At 50.7% G+C, this 16,620-nt stretch overlaps 2 long non-coding RNA genes across 2 annotated transcripts in view; one reads left to right on the top strand and one right to left on the bottom strand.

Annotated features, from left to right (window-relative positions):
- Window positions 1-2,440: 2,440 nt before the first annotated feature.
- On the bottom strand, window positions 2,441-7,478 carry LOC109281449 (uncharacterized). The gene is made up of 3 exons (XR_002088104.2): window positions 6,361-7,478; window positions 4,339-4,421; window positions 2,441-3,731 (listed from the first exon to the last, which is right to left on the bottom strand). It is a non-coding gene; the product is annotated as an uncharacterized LOC109281449 (long non-coding RNA).
- The window catches only part of LOC132246475 (uncharacterized), a 61,020-nt gene continuing 48,838 nt past the window's right edge, over window positions 4,439-16,620 (top strand). The window contains exon 1 of the long non-coding RNA XR_009457797.1: window positions 4,439-4,603. This is a non-coding gene — a long non-coding RNA (uncharacterized LOC132246475). The remainder of the gene's footprint in view (window positions 4,604-16,620) is intronic.

Raw genomic sequence — 16,620 nt, 5'->3', positions numbered from 1 at the left:
ACTGAAGAACATCGTGAGAGTCCGACTTGTCCTGGATTCTCTGTTACAAGAGAGCCCTGATTGTCAGAACAACAAAGGAAAAAGAAAATCAAATGAAAAAACTCCACTTGCAAATTGAGCGTAGGGGCAGAGGTTGCCCCAACTCAGCCCAGCGCCCCTCAGCTCCCAGGCAGGATGACCAGCAGGTAGGACAGGTGCAAAGACACGGTCCATAGCAGGCGAGGCAGTGAGTCTGGCTGGGGAAAGAGCCAGTGCAGAGCTGCCTACGACATCCGTGCTGGCTCAGGACAAAGTGGGGAGTGGAGACAGATCCATCTCCTGGGGACCCGGTGTGGGCTTTGTGTGCAAATAGCTGCTGGCAACCAGACAGTGCCTGGGGATGGAACAGGCTGCCTTTTCCAGGAAGAAAGCAATACGAGCTAATCTCTGGGACGCCTCCTTCCCCCTGCCTTGGGTCTATTTACTCACAAGGCTCGGGAGGGATGGGGCCAGAGCTAGCCAAGCCCCTGACATGGCAGTCAAGGACACATTGCCCTTCATGTAGGGGGAAATCATGGGCCATGTTTGAGGACTTGCATATGTACCACCTCTCCCTGCCCAGTGGGACAGGACATTGGCTCCGGTGCCTTTTACTAGTGGTTCAAATTCCCAAGGAGCTTTGGAGAATGGGTGGAAAATAGCAGCGCTACTTTGGATCTCGACTGGCTCCTGAAGGCTCAGTGCCTCTTGCGGGTGCCCACAGGCTTGTGCAAAAGGTGACCTAGACCCAGCCCCAAACCAATGCAAGAGGATGAGATGAAGGGCTGCGCTTACGGCACCTCGTCCCCAACATTTTGCTTCCTCGCCTCGCTTCCGATGTCTTTCAGAAATAGGCTTTATCTGACTTTGAAGGTCTCGTTCTGGGGACATCTCCTTAAAAAAAATTTTTTTTTCCAGAAATCTGTGCCATCTTTCCCTAGTCTCAGGGTGACACCAGCAGCTGATTTTTATGCAAAGTTGCAAGTGCCTTTCAGGAACACAATGGCAGGTTCTTTGACAATGTCACACGTCTATTGAAAACAACCCGCGTGCCACTCAGAGGCCCACACATTTGCAGAGCGCTTGTTCTGCGCTGCGATAAGGCATGTTAGATTCCCCGCCCCCCCACCCCGTGCTACGGGAGAAATAATTCAAGTCTAGCTGAATTTTTCTCCCCCCTTCTTCTTTCCAAACAACAGGCCGTGTTCTTCTTCGGTTCCTTGCAGTAGCCCGGCCCACCGGAGAGAAAGGCAGAGCAGGCGGAGTGAAGGTTTGGGGTCTGGTGGTTTCTGCTTATTGGGTGGTAGAACAGATGAGCTGTAAATAGGAAAAGTGCTGAACATCCCTGTTGTGCCATTGCACAGACATCCTTGCCCAAACCCCCGAGAGCATCGCATCCTTTGGATGCTGATTGCAACACGGCTCCAAACTTTGCAACGAAGCCCAAATCGGGACGCACAGTCTGAGAGCCCATGGGCTTGGGGGAAGTCTGCTCATGCAGTGCCAAGCTCAATGGCTCCAGCCCAGTTTTCCTTGCTTGCAGGAATGCCTCCCCAGTGAAGGGCATAACCGTGTCGGGAGGCCCCGATTGGCTGGGGCTGAGGTGATGTCATCACCAGAAGCCCCTCCTCCTCTGAATGGGCGGGATCGGGATGCCTCTCCGAGTGCAGAAGGCATCAGCACCTTCAGTCCCTTTGCAGAGGCTGATTTTATGCAGCAAATAGCAATGAAACCAAATCAGCCCCATCTTTATTTTCTATTAAATGAGCACATGCTGGAAGAACCGCAAGTACTGGCATGAGCACATAAAGGGCTGGAAGTATGAGCAGGTACTAATAAATTACCTAGCAAATTGACACTTTGGGAGGGTTTTGCCTTTAAAGTAAAAATTATGCCAGCTTCTTTCCTTCCTTTGTCTTTCCCTTTTTTCAAAGGGAGCAGTTAGACATGAGGCCTCCAGCAGGAATAAACCCAGATTTATGTGCCCAGCAGCAGGATCCTTAAACTTCCTAAGTACTTAAAACGGACACGTTTTAACTTGAAAAATTACCAGGTTTGTCTAAAGGAAGATTTCGAACATAAAACATGGAACTCGTTTGAGGGAAGAAACTCTCCGACGAAGCAAACCCAGGCAGCCATAAAAAAGTGAAACCAGGCATAAAGGGAAATGTCAGATGTGTGGGAGAGCCCAGCTGTCTCTCTATTTTTTTTTAATACTTTTATAACCTAGATCAGATTATTGGAGAAAATATGAACGTCTCAGGCAGGGAGGGGGGCAGGGAGGGGGATTTTGCTGCCAGCCTATAACTTGATGTAAGGCAGAACGCTCTACAAAGGGAAAAAAACCCCACATTTTTTCACTTCTAAATAAAGCACTTGAGAATGACACATTTATTGCTGGCAAAGAATTACTCAAATAAGAGACATTGTCAGCTATTTATTTTAAAAGCTCTGTTTAATGAAAAAAAAGCAAAGCCCCTTTCCATTCTTCTCAATCCTCCCTTAAAAGCTTTAAAATGAAGTCTTTCTCCACTTCTGAATGCCTGCTCCTGCCTGCGCAGCGCTCCGCCAGGCATCGGCTTCTCCGACGCTTTGCTGGAGCCGCAGGAGGTAAAGCGCCTGCATTTGTGTCTACTTTCTTCTCTCCGCGCAGAAGCCTCCCCAGCCCGAGCCGTAGCTGGTCTGGAGGAAACTCCACCACTAAGAGAAATTTGGGCCCTGCCAGGCTGTTTGCCCCATGGGGTGCAAGGACTGACTTGGATGCCTGACCCTCAAAGGACCGGGTTATGGACTCTGGCCCTGCTGGCTTTAGGGTGGGATTTTCCCATCCCCTACCCCAACTGAGCGACCTGGATCTTTGCGTCCCTCCCCTGTGTATGGGAACTGGCTAGCTAAATCCCCGAGAGAGCTCGGGAAGCAGACGGAGCCCTAATTTATGTCCTGCACTTGTGCTCCCAGCTGCCAGCATCCTCCCCATGGCCTGTTCCTCATTGCCGCCGGAGCCTGGAGTGCGTCCCTCAAGAGGGAAAGAGAAATACGGGCCCCGAGGCGAGAGCCCAGCAACCTGTAAATAACATGTTGTTCCCGTTGAGCCGAGCGCTGCATGCTGCGCCGCTCCCTCTCGCTTTAAAATATTAAATGCAAAGCCCCCCGTATCTCTATTCATCCAGAGCCAGCTTGAGTCCCAAATGCCTGCCACGGCACTCCGGCTGTCTCCTCTGTTCCCCCGGCAGAGGTAGAAAGAGCAAGAGCATAGGGCCGACAGAGCCCGCGTTGTCTGTCTGCGCCTCCGCAGGTCCTCCCCAGCTTCAGGGGTGCAGCACCCGAAAGGTTCGGGGCTCAAAGCAGCGATGGGCAAGCTCTTCCAACTGATATTGTCACTCCCCTGCTGAGGCTTGACTGGGATCACATCCTGCTACGGATCTCAGCAGATGATCCTCTCTGCCTTCGCTTTATAAGGTGCAGTCAACCCACCTCAGGGTCTCGAGGGAAAGCTGAAGCCTGCAGCAACCACCAGACTGGCAGGGGTATTGCAGAACTGTCATTTAGGGCAAAAAAAGTCTTCTCTGCCCTCCCATAAAGCCAGCAAGGGGAAGTAGATGTGCTGAGAAGGAAAGTTGGCCGAGTGGTTTCCAATGGTCTTTGGTGATATCAGAAGACGTTAGTTTGTCCAAACCAAAGCTGCTGGTGGGATGTGTGGGGTTGGGATCTGTCTGAAAAAATAAAATAGTTAAACGTGGTTGAAACAGGAGAATGTGGCTTTTTCCACAGGAAAAACTAAATTCCAGGTCGAAAGGACTTTTCCTTTTCTCAGTGTAAGTGGATTTATAACAAAAATGTAATAAAAAAGTCTCAACTTTAAAAATATCAAAATGATGGACTGTGTGGAGGGACCTGACTCATATCAGGAAAAGTTTCAGGGTTTCCACTCTTTGCCCAGGGTGAATGGGAAACATTTCTGACTTCCCAAAACCCCTCCGGGATGGAGAAAGCGACTCCCCTCCCAACTCTGCCAGGTATTAAGACAGCGCCATTTCTGCACGGCCCCTTCCCTGATCGCACGGATTTTATAATCAAGCCCGGGCTGGGTTTTGATGCGATGGGCCCCTCAGCAGCAGTAATGAGTCTTGCGTGAGTAGCAGGCCCAGCTGTCAGATCGAAGGGCCAATGCAAGCAGAAGCATTCAGAAAGCTGCACTACTTCCTACAAGGTCGCTATATGTGAAACACCTCATTAAATTGCTCAAACACTGAGCCATGTCTTTAACCAAGGCCGTTTAATGTCACTTTCTACAGACTAAATAGCACAGTATTAGCATACCTGTCAAGGCTTCCCGGTTAACCTCTGCAGCAAGAGGAGCTTAAAGTGCCGTATTCAGCTCCCAGCACATTCCTCTCTGCATTCTTTGAAAAAAAAAAAAAGAGAGAGAAAAAAAAAATCAAATCTCTCCTCCTGCACCCGGCTCTGGATATTGCACCAGGTCAGACTCCGACACCTCTATGAGCCTGCTCGGGGATCAGCACGGTGCGGGGTCACCATGGTGCAAATCGGAGCAGAATCTGGCTCGGGATCTTTCAGGAGCCAGGTCAGACTTATCCTCTCTCATTTCTTTTTAAAACCCTGCGTTCTTCAGTGTAAAATATTTTTGAGTGAGGAACCTGCTAGAAATACAGCCCCAAATACCTTTAGTGCAGCAAGAGCTGGAAGGTTTATCAGGAGACCGAGTCCCTCCCTATGGGACCGTGCTCTTTGCTGCGTTTTGCTAGCGTGGAGGTATCTGCAGTACGGTACCCAGCATCCCCGTGGCATTCATGGGCCCAGTTCCTCACTACTTGGAGCTTTCTTGACATGAAGGCAAGAGCAATGCCCAGAGAGGAGCAGGTGGTGCAGGACAAAGCTGGGGCTGCCAAATGCATCCCAGCAGCCTGCGAATGGAGCTTGTCCATCCCAACCTCTGATGAAGTAGGTTGTGGCCTGCAAAAGCTTCTGCCTCTCCGAAGCAGCGGGTCTCTGCCCTGCCTTTTGCCAAAAGGCTCGAGGGTGTTTCTGTTTGAAACTTCCAGGTGTGGCAAAATTGCACGAATCATATAGAAAATGAGGGTTGAAGGGACTTCAGGAGGTTGCATCTAGTCCAACCCCCTGCTCCAAGCCCAACTCCATCATCCCAGCCAAGGCTTTGTCCAGCCGGCTCTTCAAAACCTCCAAGGATGGAGAGAGTCCACCACCTCTCTGGGTAAAAGAGAGAAAGGAAGATCTCCTAAGAGCCCACTTATAGTCAGAAACAGCTTTTCCCTTGGTGGTGTTGCCTGTGCTGCGTGGCACAGCTAAGCCGTGGGAGGGAAGAGTTGCAGTGAGACCGAATCAAGAGTGACCAGAAAAGCAAAGCAGGCTCTCGCGAGGGCCCCCAAAAAGATGCCCTGGGGGAAGCCCTTTGCGGAGCAGATTAGCACGGCTCTGACCAGCCCGTGTCAGACGAAGGCGCCGTTCACAAAATGCCCAGAAGGGGCCTTCCCATTAGTAATACAAAATTAATTATTGCCATCTACTTGAATTAAAAAAAAAATAAATAAAAAATGAGGTGAGGGATTTTTTCCCCCAGTCAGTTCTAATTTTAAATGAATTACCCGAGTCAAAACTAACTTCTAACTTGAGTAGTTCCAGACATTTGTCAGACTCCCAGAAATGCTTTAATTAGCACCAGTTATGAAAGTCTTTAGATAATTAGGAGAACATGTGTCCCGCCTGTATATTTTTTTGTTGCTCACAACAATTAAAAAAAATAATTAGAGTCTAGACTTCAAGAATTATTAGCCTTTTTTTTTTTTTTTTTTTTAACAGTTACCCTGTTAATAATTACACCAGGATTTTAGTGCAATTACTAACAGAAGTAAGTAACAAGTTGGAAAGTTTTTCTTTCTTTTAAAACCTGGTAAGACCTGTCGGAGCCAAAGTTGTAGGGTCCCTGGGGACGGATCAAATAGCGGCAGAGGCAGGCTCTTCCCTCCTGGGTGCAGCGAGCGGTGCCCTCTGGGATTATCTCCTGTCGAGAGCGAACACGCGGGTGCCAGTGTCGTGTCTCTCGCGCGCTACTCGAGGGCTGAGAAGGCAGGCGCCGCACTTCGCTTCCCGCACCATGGCCTGTCACTCAGGCAGGAATCAGCATTTAAAACCTACCCCCAGCATTGCCTTTGACAGCTGTTTGGAGTTTGTCTGTGGCAGTACCCATGGTGCGAGCTTTATCCCGCTGCCCCATCTACAATCCAGCGCCCCTGCCCCAAACAGCATGCTTCAGCAGCTGCTTCCCCCACTCAGAGGGTCGCAGGAGCCCAAACAGCAACTCACCTTGAATTTTGCTTGCTGTTTCCAAGTGACTCATGAGATGGCAGACCAGGATGGCAGGAGAGAAAGATGATTAGTATCTGCAAGGGGTCAGAGGGATCTGTTGGCAGGGAAGGGGTTAACCAGGTTTTTGGCTAGAGGGAGGAACACAGCTGGTTGCCATCAGGGCCAGCAATCAGCTCCCTTCCCCCTGCAGTAAAAGAGATGGTGCTCGAGAGGGTTGGGGGCTGATGTTATGGGTGCAAGGCTGGCTTTTGTGGCTGGGGAAGGGGGGACATTATTATCTTTTTCTGTTTATTAGAGTACTGCCTAAGGCACTGCATGAGCAGAGGAGCAGGCAATGCAGACAAGACAGGTGCAGGGCAGAGGAAAGGGTGATACAGGGGCAGAGGCAGCCGTGCTGCCTGTGGGCTCCTGCATTTGATTCCTGGGTGGTTGGGTGCGATCTTGCTATCGCCCGCTTAGCTCCTGCCTTCTGCTTGGGCAGCTGGATGCTCTGCTTGGTTTGCATGGGGCCTTTAAAAGGCTGAAGCATTTCTCCTACTGAACACAGACATTTTCCCACAAAAGCACTTCTTAATCCTCATGGCAGGAGGCAGCATCCCTCCAGCTCCAGAGCCCGGCAGATGCTCCTGGGGGCTGGCTCTGCCCTTTTGTCTCAAGGGAAACTCTGAAAACTTTTAAAAACATTTCTTATAAGATTCATTCAGGTCTTCAACAAACCAACATGAAAGAAACCACCAAAAAAATCCACTTTTGTGATAACCACAACAGTTCCTTGTGCTAGGACACTGATTTCCAAACTGCAGAAAGACTTCTGTATTGCCAGGTTGTGCTGCCAAAAAACAAAAGCTTTAGTGAAAAGGTGGAACTTGCTTCATTTTCTGCCACGAAGCAGGTGTGGGGGGAGAAAGAAGTGTTGATTTGAGCCAGCTGTGCTGGGAGCCCCGGAGCAGTCTCAGACCCAGCATCACAGGTGCTGCAGCTCTTTTCTATTTCCCCTGCAAAACTGGGGCCTTACTTGAATATATCCCATCCTCTCCAATCTACTTGCTAAATGCTTCAGGAATATGTTTCCTTTTGTAAAAGATGTGCTCAGGCTGCAAGGTGTAGACCCAGTTTTCAAGTACCTGGAGGGTGGTGTGTTTGTGAGCCAGGGTTTTGGTCTGGCTCGTTATGAAAACAGGCTCCACCTGCAAATTGCAGAGCTCAAAGTGAAGTTCAGACACCTGGTTGTAAGTGTGGGGGGTAGCTTGGGTTGCTCTCCCTGCTCTTCAGCCCAATCAGCTAATTAGGCAGCCTCCTCCTGCAAGGTGCTCAGCATGGCTGCTGCTGGCCCTTTCCAGCCAGTGCTAAGGGCAGCTGCAAGAGGTGGCCGTCCCGCTGCAGGTGTGTCCTGTGGGTCCATGGGTGCAGGGAGGGAAATTCATCTCTCTAGGAAAGGTCACCCCTAGCATCTGCCCGCCTGCTGCCAAGCTCGTAAGCTTTGAGTGCCCTGGTGGGTTGGCATTTAACTGGTGTGACCAAATCAAGCACTGCTCAGCTCTGAGCAGCCGAAACCTCGTCCTCCTGCAGGAAGGGTGGGACCCCAGTCCCAGCCCCCATATCAACTCCGCAACAAATAAAGCCACCTGGGGAATAAAACCCAGTGCTTTCCAGTCCTTTAACCCATGGCGATATGTCACTGATCAGCACAATTGGTTCTAATAGCTCCCCAGGTAGATTCAGGAGAGCAAGGAGCGGAACATAAAAATCCCTTTATTATTGCCATTTCACTTTTATATACCCATCAAGCTTTCATATTTAATCTCCTACATCACAATAGCTGATCATTTTTAACATTTGACATTGATAAAGTGCCCGCTGCTATTATTCTGACATCCTATAAAACATTACACCCATTTGCAATAGAAAAGGCAAAGAATCAATACTCAGCCCCATTTTCCAGCATAGTAGTAAATCACAGAGCGCCTAACAAATTGTTTTAAGTAGAAGCACCTTCAGAACCAATAAAGAACCCGACCAATCCCTGTCCACTGTCATATCTGTCAAAGGTCTTTTCTTTAAATGGGCGTGTGGGTGTGTGAAGGGAAAATGCCCCTCCAAACACATGTCCCGGGGGGAGTCTCTCTGAGTTCGGAGAGGCCCAGTCGGCGATCCGGAGGCAACTTGTTGCTGGATAAACACCGAGTTTCTCCAAGCACCTGCTTTGCTTTCTCGGTTGTGCCCAGCTCATTGAACTCGATAGGATCCATCCACGTGCTCTGACTGAGCTTGGACCATCTCCTGGCAGGAGAGATGCACTGAGCTTAGCAATCGTGGGGGTGATAGGATGGGGCATTCAGAGGTAAGGTTTTTAATGCAACACTCCTCACTTCTTGAACCCAGGCAGCTCGAGGCTGCGAGCCTCCCCCATCCTGGTGACCTAGGCAAAGATCGATCACTCCGGGAGTTAACCTGAGGTTCGGGAAGCTGATGCAGTTGGCCTAAGGCCACACACAAATCAATGCCCGATCGATGGAGAAAGCCGGTCAATTCTGTCTCCTGGCTCCACAGTGCTCCCTCCTAGCTAAGTATCACAGCTACTGTGCCACGGTAGCATGGCTTGTATTTCCATTTGGAAAAACCAGAGGCATTTCTCTCGGGCATCGAGTGAGGGCAGAGATGCACTCCCTGTGTAGCAGTGCTGGAGACTGTGTAGGCAAAGACGTGCAGACCAGGCAGCTATGGCTCAGATGCCATTTGTTAGCATCATTTACCTTGGCACAGCGACTCTCACCCAGGGTGCCACGTCAACCTGGCGTGCCTTGAGCTCCTTTCAAGGGTGCTGCGGGGTGACACAAACTGTTAGCTCTCTTGGGTGTGCAAATATGATAAACCTAAAGATTTCAACTAGGAATCCACTGCTCAGATACTGTTCACTAGCATCATTTACCTTGGCATGGTGTCTCCCGCCCAGGGTGCCACGTCAACCTAAAGATTTCAGCTAGGCATCCACAGCAGTAAAACCATTCAGACCTGTTGTGATCTTCCTGAACTCTTTGCAGCAGAATTGCTCTATTCTTTTTCTGTAGGCGAAAAATGAGTGAAAACAAAGAGCTGGCATTTCCCGACCGGTGTCTTGAGTCTCAAAAAGTGGAGAACGAATGCCCTAGCCCATAGGGACCCTAGTCATGGGCAGGGACCCTGGTTTGCTAAGCACTGACCAGGCACAGCAGGTGCCTTATTATCTCAAAAGCACCAGAGCCACCGAAGAGACAGGACTCCCTGGGAAATGAGTAAGCGGAAACTTTTCCCCATTCAGCTTCTGTGTCTGTTGCAGGGGAGGATTCATGTCCAGGTTTAGCGGAGGATTTCTCTCAGCCCATGTAGCCTCTGCCTACCCCCTTCCTCCCTGCACGCACTCATGTGTGTGATCTCCGCATCGTGGCTTCTTAGCAGGATAAAGGGGAAACGAAACAAGACGGCGAGCATCGTGTAACAGAAAGCATGCGCCCGCCGCTTAAAAAAATGTTTTCAGCGTGTCTGTTGTCAAATGGCTGCTAAATAATACAGTTTACCTGCAATGATTGATTTATAGGAATCCTTCTCATAGACCCAAACGATGACATTTTAAACACATCTTCCTTTCATTTATAGGGAATTAAACGAACATGTTTTGACAAGATTGATCATATGGAGGGTGAGACTGTTTCTCTCTGAGGTTTCAATCTATAGCTCCGAGAGCTGATAGAATATGATGGTGTCTCATTAGAATAATGCACGGTTGGCAATCGCTGCGGCACGCATGGAAACAAATGCGCGGGAGGAGTTCCCCGAACGGTGCCTCTGTCGGGGCTGTATCCACTTTCCATACGCTGGCTGCTGCGGTGGATGCAACTGTGACTAGTGCAGGTGAAGCCTGTCTTCAGTTGGGTTTTTGCATGCATGTCAGTGCCTCAGTGTGGGTCTTTCATTAGAGGTTTGCTATATGGAGGAGCCCCAGAGGGATTGCTCAGCGCTAGACTGGCCATGGGAAGTCTCAGGGAGTCCGACTTCCTTCCTGGCCCCCCTTGGGAGTAAGTTATTGCAGGTGACTAGATGGATGCACATGTCATTCCTCTCAGGGGAAAATCCTTGTGCAGATGCTAAGCCCTGGGCATTTGCAGAGAGGGGATACAGGGAACAGGAGCAGAGGGCACAACCAGGCACAGCCCAGGGGAAGCTCTTGGAGGAGGGGGTCTATGTCACGCCACGTGCCGGGGCCAGGGGAGCCCATGTGACAAGACCCCTCTCCCACTTGTAACGGATCCCTACACTCTGGTCCCAATCCCTGCATCCCGTGAAGCCCACGGGCTGGAGCCAGAGGAGAAGCAAGCCCATGGTTGCTGAGTCCAAACCTCTGCTTGTCTAGAAACAAAGGTCAAAACAATCTCCTTTCGCCCAAACTTTTGTTGTCCAGCCTGGTCTGGGGGTGGAAGCCAGATTCTGATTGCACTTTCCTTGCTGAGGTCTTATTCACTAAATCAGTTATTCTGGGACTATGTCCCAGTGGGGTCCAGCCTGCTGCAGAGTGTGTCCTCCCACCGTCCGGGTAGCTTACACTGGTACATTCAGGCCTGCTGAGTGGCAAGGGGTTTGGTTACTCGGTGTCCTTCAATGGACACAGCAAATGCAGATGCATCCCATTGCACCCCTGGGCCCTTCCCCGGAGCTGTGGCAGGCTTGGCAAGCTATGGCATGGGTGAAATCAGAACCTGTTGAAGCGGAGGGCAAAGCTTGCATTGGCTTCAGGAAAGTCCGGATCCCAGCCACAGCGTCCGACACGGTCCATATAAGGCTCCCTGTTCCCTGGAGGAAGGCTCCTCATGGGAAGAGTGTACACGTGTGTAACATGCATGTTGCCACATCGCAAAGCAAGGTCAGAGGAAGGAGTCCTGTGCTTGAGCAGGAGCATGGCGAACCCTGTGATGACTCTCAGGCAGGAGAACAGGAATTCGCCGCCAACCCAGGGATGCTGGCAGATCTGCACTGGAAGAGGAGTGCTTGGATGCCAGCCTCTGGTGAGCAGTAAGGGATGTCCTTGTCTTGGCTTCGGCAGCTGAGCTGCTTTGATTCATCTTTTAGGCCATGAGCCTGCAGACAGCACAGCCAGGGCGGGCTGCACAGCTCTGCTCAGGAACAGGCGTCTGCACACACAGACAAGCCTGCGGTATCGGGGCCACAGTGCAAACGCTTCCCCGAGCAGCGAGACCAGCCTGATGTGCATAGTGACTCCTGAAGGACGTTGTGGGCATGTGATGAGATAAAGGCCCGGAGAAAAGAGGCATCTTTAAAGCCAGCCAATATTTAAAGATGCTGGGAGGAAATATGCACTGATTCCTGCTTGAGCGACAGCTTAGCTGTGCCGTTCCTGTGGCAGAGTGAAGTCGCGCATCCCGTTGGCAGGCAGAGGTTAGGTGCTTGACATTGACCCGTCTGGGTTACGTGCCATAGGTTTGGACCGGCCCTTTTGGGCACGTGGTTTACAATTTAAGCAGCAGACCTCCCCAGGATTATATTTCCCCACCCCACATTCGGGTTATAGTTCCCCACTCCAACCAAGGATGTAAAAATGGACTTCATCTCTGCTTTACAGGCCATTGCAAAGCTGATCAGAAGGATCAGGACTGGGGGGGAAAGTGCTGGAAGTCAGTGACTCCCACTCGGATAAGCCGAACGCACTCAGGAGCAGCACGACCACCTCCGGCTTTACCAAGGGCTCCCTCGCGGTAAAGCCCGTTGCCTTGAGATAGAGGCCACGATGCAAATGCTCTCCTCCTTTTGGTGACATGACTTCAACTTCTGTTCCCCAAATCCTTGGAAAGACTTCTCCTAGGGAAGAACGGGGCTGTCTCTCTTTTTATGGACACACTCTCTGGAGAAAGAGAAATAACGGAGGAAAAGCATCCTATGCTAATTCAGGACTGCAAGACACTCGCTAGAGGCCTGTGCTCCCACCTAGCCGGGCTTTAGCAGAGGTGAAAAGAGAACTGCGTTTGGACAGGGGACGTATTTCCAAAGAGACGCTCTCCTTCTCCGGTCCGGAGAGGAATCTGTCCCAGCCAGGATTGAGGCATGGGAATATGCATTCACAGCATGGGACCAGTTCAACCAGCTAAAGCAAAGGTGAATCCCCACAAAACCAGTAAGATTAGTCTGGCTTCTGTGCACGCATGGAGGTGTGCGGGCACTTGTGGGAGCGGGAGCAAGGTGCAGAGGGCTTAGCACCTGCGGTCGTAGCACTGGGACGTTGTCTTGATTGCACGTCACAACAGTCTAATTGTGTTTAAACTGGACTCTGGGTGTCACGACTGTCTCCTTCGATGTGTCTGTCCAGCACCTGGTGCAATGGGCGCTAGAAGCCCGGCGCGGTGGCAGCCTGTGGGCACAAAAGCGATCTGAGTGATGAACGCCGGGTCTGGGCAGACTCTGCCGTTTGCTAACCCTGCTTCCCCTTTCCTCTCACACCATTGTCCAAGCCCCAGGAATGTTTTCATCATGCTCATTTGTACCCAAAATCTGCCCTCTCCTCACCTTGGAAAGAAAATCTCATTCCTTTCGTGGCTGAATTTATAGTTGCTGAAAGGCTTGGCAGGGCTGGGCTGGTCCTGATTCATCTCGCCTGACCTCTGCTTCTTTCCGTGGCTAAGTTGAGACAATTCATTATGCTGCCCTTTAGCAAGGAGCCAAGCAGGAATGAGAGTGGGATTTTCCCCCCATGCACAGGTCTCGGTTCAGTCATGGGAGAGCTATTCCCTAGCCCCTGCCAGCCCTGGGGAGACTGTGCCCACCCAAAGGGAAATGCAAGGATTTTAGGCGCTCCGATTCTGGATTGCTGAATTAAGTGTGAGACGCGAAGATAAAGCACAGGGAGCAAGAAATCATTGCGGGGTTTCTAATCTGAAAGGTGAGATCGAATTGTTGTTTGTATTCTCCCTTTAATGGCCCTCAATTGATAATTAGCGTTATATTATCACGTATCTTTAATAGAATATTGATGCCTTTGGCAGAGATATAATCCCAATGTCAAGAGTAATTCCCCTTTTTCCACTGGGCTGCACTTATTACATGCAGCCGGGGCAGAATCAGTTGCAAGGCTTGGCTGATGCATCTCAAATCAATTAGACGCAGCACTTCACCACGAGTGACTTACAGTACGTCAGAGAAATGCATATTAATGATTTGCCTTGGGAGCATAAACAGACAGGGAGGAAATGCTGGCTTTGTCTGACTTGCACTTGCTTTTCCTTTTGGTTCCTGGGAGGCCTCTGGGATATCGCTGTGCATCCCGGATGGCATCCCGGCACCCGCTCGGGGCCCTTGGCACAGGAGGAAGAAGAGTTGCCGGTGTGGCACAACTGTCTGTAATTCTGACGTGCAAAGGAAAAGGAGACCTATATTTTTCCTAGTGTCACGCTGCGGCAGGAGGGGTCGAGCTGTCTGGTGCAACTCTCTGAGGAATGCTCTCACAAGAAACCTCAAGGGCTTTTCTTGCCCCGGTGCCACTAGCAAATGCCTGTGCTTTCCTAGGGGCCAGTCCCTTTGCAGAGGGCTGGCACAGGCCAGTGCACCACTTAATACTTGAAATGCAGGGCCCTGGCACTAATACCTCTCTGGGTGAGTTGCATTTCACCCTCCATGAGACATTTGCTGGCCTTTTGATCCCCCCCTTGCTATGCCTGTGCTAGAAAAGCAGTCCCGGGTGCCGGACAGAAACACCTGCGCAGAGGATGCGGAGGCACTTCGGGAAGCAAGAGTGAAGCCAAACCACGCTCCCAACTCATTTATCAAAGTGCTTTCAGTTCCCATTTGAAGGCAGGTGAAACAATAATAAATACTGAGCCATGTGAGTTAATCTCTCTCCGCAGCATTTTAATAAATGAGAAGTTAAACAAAAATCAATGTGGACCTGTTAGTCCTGGCCAGTGCCTGGCTTCCTTGCAAAGCTTAATTCGGTAATGGTGGAAAACATCTGAGCACAAACAGCCTGTCCTGGGGCTTTTCCCAAGACAGTGGGAGTCCTGGTGGCATCACAATTCAGGGGGCCTGGTTCGCACGGAGGAAGGCCAAAGCCCCGGGGGCCTAGCTGAGGGTGGGCATATGGCCCCTTACCTGCTCAGGGAAGGTCATTCTCCTGGGTATGATTTAGGAGGGCTGTTACCTAATGAGTTGAGCGCACCACTCCTTCCTCCCGTGCCCCCTGCCCTCTGCCACGGATAGGCAGATAATAGAAACCTCACAAGCCATTGCTTCACGAATGACAGCGAAGGGAAATTGGGATCAATACCTCCCCTGTTATCTTAGTCTGCTAAAGACTTTTGGTTTTTTGGATCTATGCGTGTGCTGTTCCCTGCGGAAAGCTTCGCTTCTCATTTCCCCTCTTCCCCGCGTTCGCAGGAATGAAAGCCAAACACACCAAAGCTCTGGTTTCCCTCTTGCTTTCTTCAAGGATTCCTCAGCCAGCTTTCAAGGGCACTCACCGCCCAAGGGGTGGCAGATTACAAACATCCTCCTTTAGCATATCTCTCTGATCACGATGACACCAGTCACGACGTTCTCTGAAGGGCTTTGCGCCGGGTTTCTTTTTGACACGAGTTGTGTTTAGCTCGCTGCATCTCCCCGGGCCTCTCAAACCTGCAGATGTCCAGATCCCTCCCCATTGCCGGGTTGCAATGGGTGGGCGCGCAAGGAAAAACGTTGCATTGAGATGGGAGGATTTTGTGCGTGAAAACAGTGTCCATCAATCTCATGTGATGCACGTGGTACTAAAGCAAAGGTCTCTCTCCGCACTCTTCGGAAGTGCCGTGTCCAGGCTTATTCAGATCCCACGCATACTGGTGTGCAAAAGTGGGATGCTCCTCCAGAAAGCAGGCGAGGAGGCTCTGTGGGAGGTCTGCTTTCGTGTTGGAGCCACACACTTTTATGTCTTTCTCTGGATATAAGAATATGATTCAGGCCGTACATTTCCTACAGAGAAGACAACTGCCCAAGAGCTGGACAGTCTCCATTAGGATCAGAATTCAGGTTGGGCTCAGACTCTGTGAACCTCTTGATCTGTAAATCAGTCCCGGGGAGTTTCTGCAAACGTGTTTCTCCCAGTAGGTCCCTAGCTTCCCCTTCTCCTCCTCCTTTTAAGTATGTGCCTAGTTTTAATCATGCCACACTAGTCGCCTCCTTCACTTCCGTGTTAGGCATGTGCATTAAAGACCCAGATGAATCAGGGCCTACGTGGCTTTGTTATGGCATGTCAGGGCTGATGGCGCCGATCACGAATTCCTCTGGAGTAGGAGGGTCGTAGAGCCTGATTCTTCTGTGCGGAAAGCTGCTTTGGATATCTCATTTGTCACCTGTGTTCTCTGCAAAACACTGGGAGATTTAACCCCACTTCCAAATCGGGGAAAAGAAAGAGAAGAAAGAAAACGGATTAAAATGGATTAAACCTGCTGAATATGAAGCGAAACAGAGCAAGCTGTTCCCAGCACAGAACGCATCCCTGAGCCACAACCTGGTGTCGCAGGTGGAAATAAGGCAGCGGTGTGATGTGCAGCACAGAGCCGGGTTTGCTGCCAGCCCACGAAGTAGGCAGGCTTTTTTGCTTGTTTCTTCTGGGACAAGTCCACCGCTCCTCCGACTTTCTGCAAAGCACCTGGTCCCATTCCTGCCCACTCAGGACTCAGAAACAGACTCCTTTTTTTTGCCAGAAACCCACCCTTTTCACTCTTTGTGGAAAACGTGGTGAAATGTTTTGTTTTTGAAGTTGGTCACTTTGTTTTAAAGTTATCCCCCGCCCCCTTGCAAAATAAGACAAGGCTAACTCTGTAATGAATGCAAGAAAAGGAACAAAAAACCCCCAAATGAAACGATGAATGAAGAAGTACATCCACGCAGGCTGCCCCTGGTTTCATTTTGGCTGGTAAAGACGGAGGAGTTTTCCACCCGGGAGGCACCGGTGCCGGAGAGGCAGCTGATGCTGGGGCTGTGCTGACACCTAGTGTCGAGGGTGCACCAGGAGCAGTTGAATAAATATGGTTGACTAATCGGACCTGGGAAGCTGGTGGAAAAGGGGCTCAGCCCCCTGTTTTGGAAGCATCCCCGAGGCAAAACGCCAGGCACTCGGGATGGATGAGCCGGCGCAAGGCTGAAGCAGTGACGGGAAGGGGCTGAGACACGACTAGGTTGGGAAATCTGGGTTTTGTGCCCAACTCTGCCTGAGACTCGCTGTGGGACCCAACGGGTCCATGT

This window comes from Alligator mississippiensis, chromosome 16, assembly GCF_030867095.1.
Source record: "Alligator mississippiensis isolate rAllMis1 chromosome 16, rAllMis1, whole genome shotgun sequence".
In the NCBI taxonomy this organism is placed as follows: domain Eukaryota; kingdom Metazoa; phylum Chordata; order Crocodylia; family Alligatoridae; genus Alligator; species Alligator mississippiensis.
Note: the sequence above shows the minus strand (reverse complement) of the source record. Positions and strands in the feature narration are given on the sequence as shown.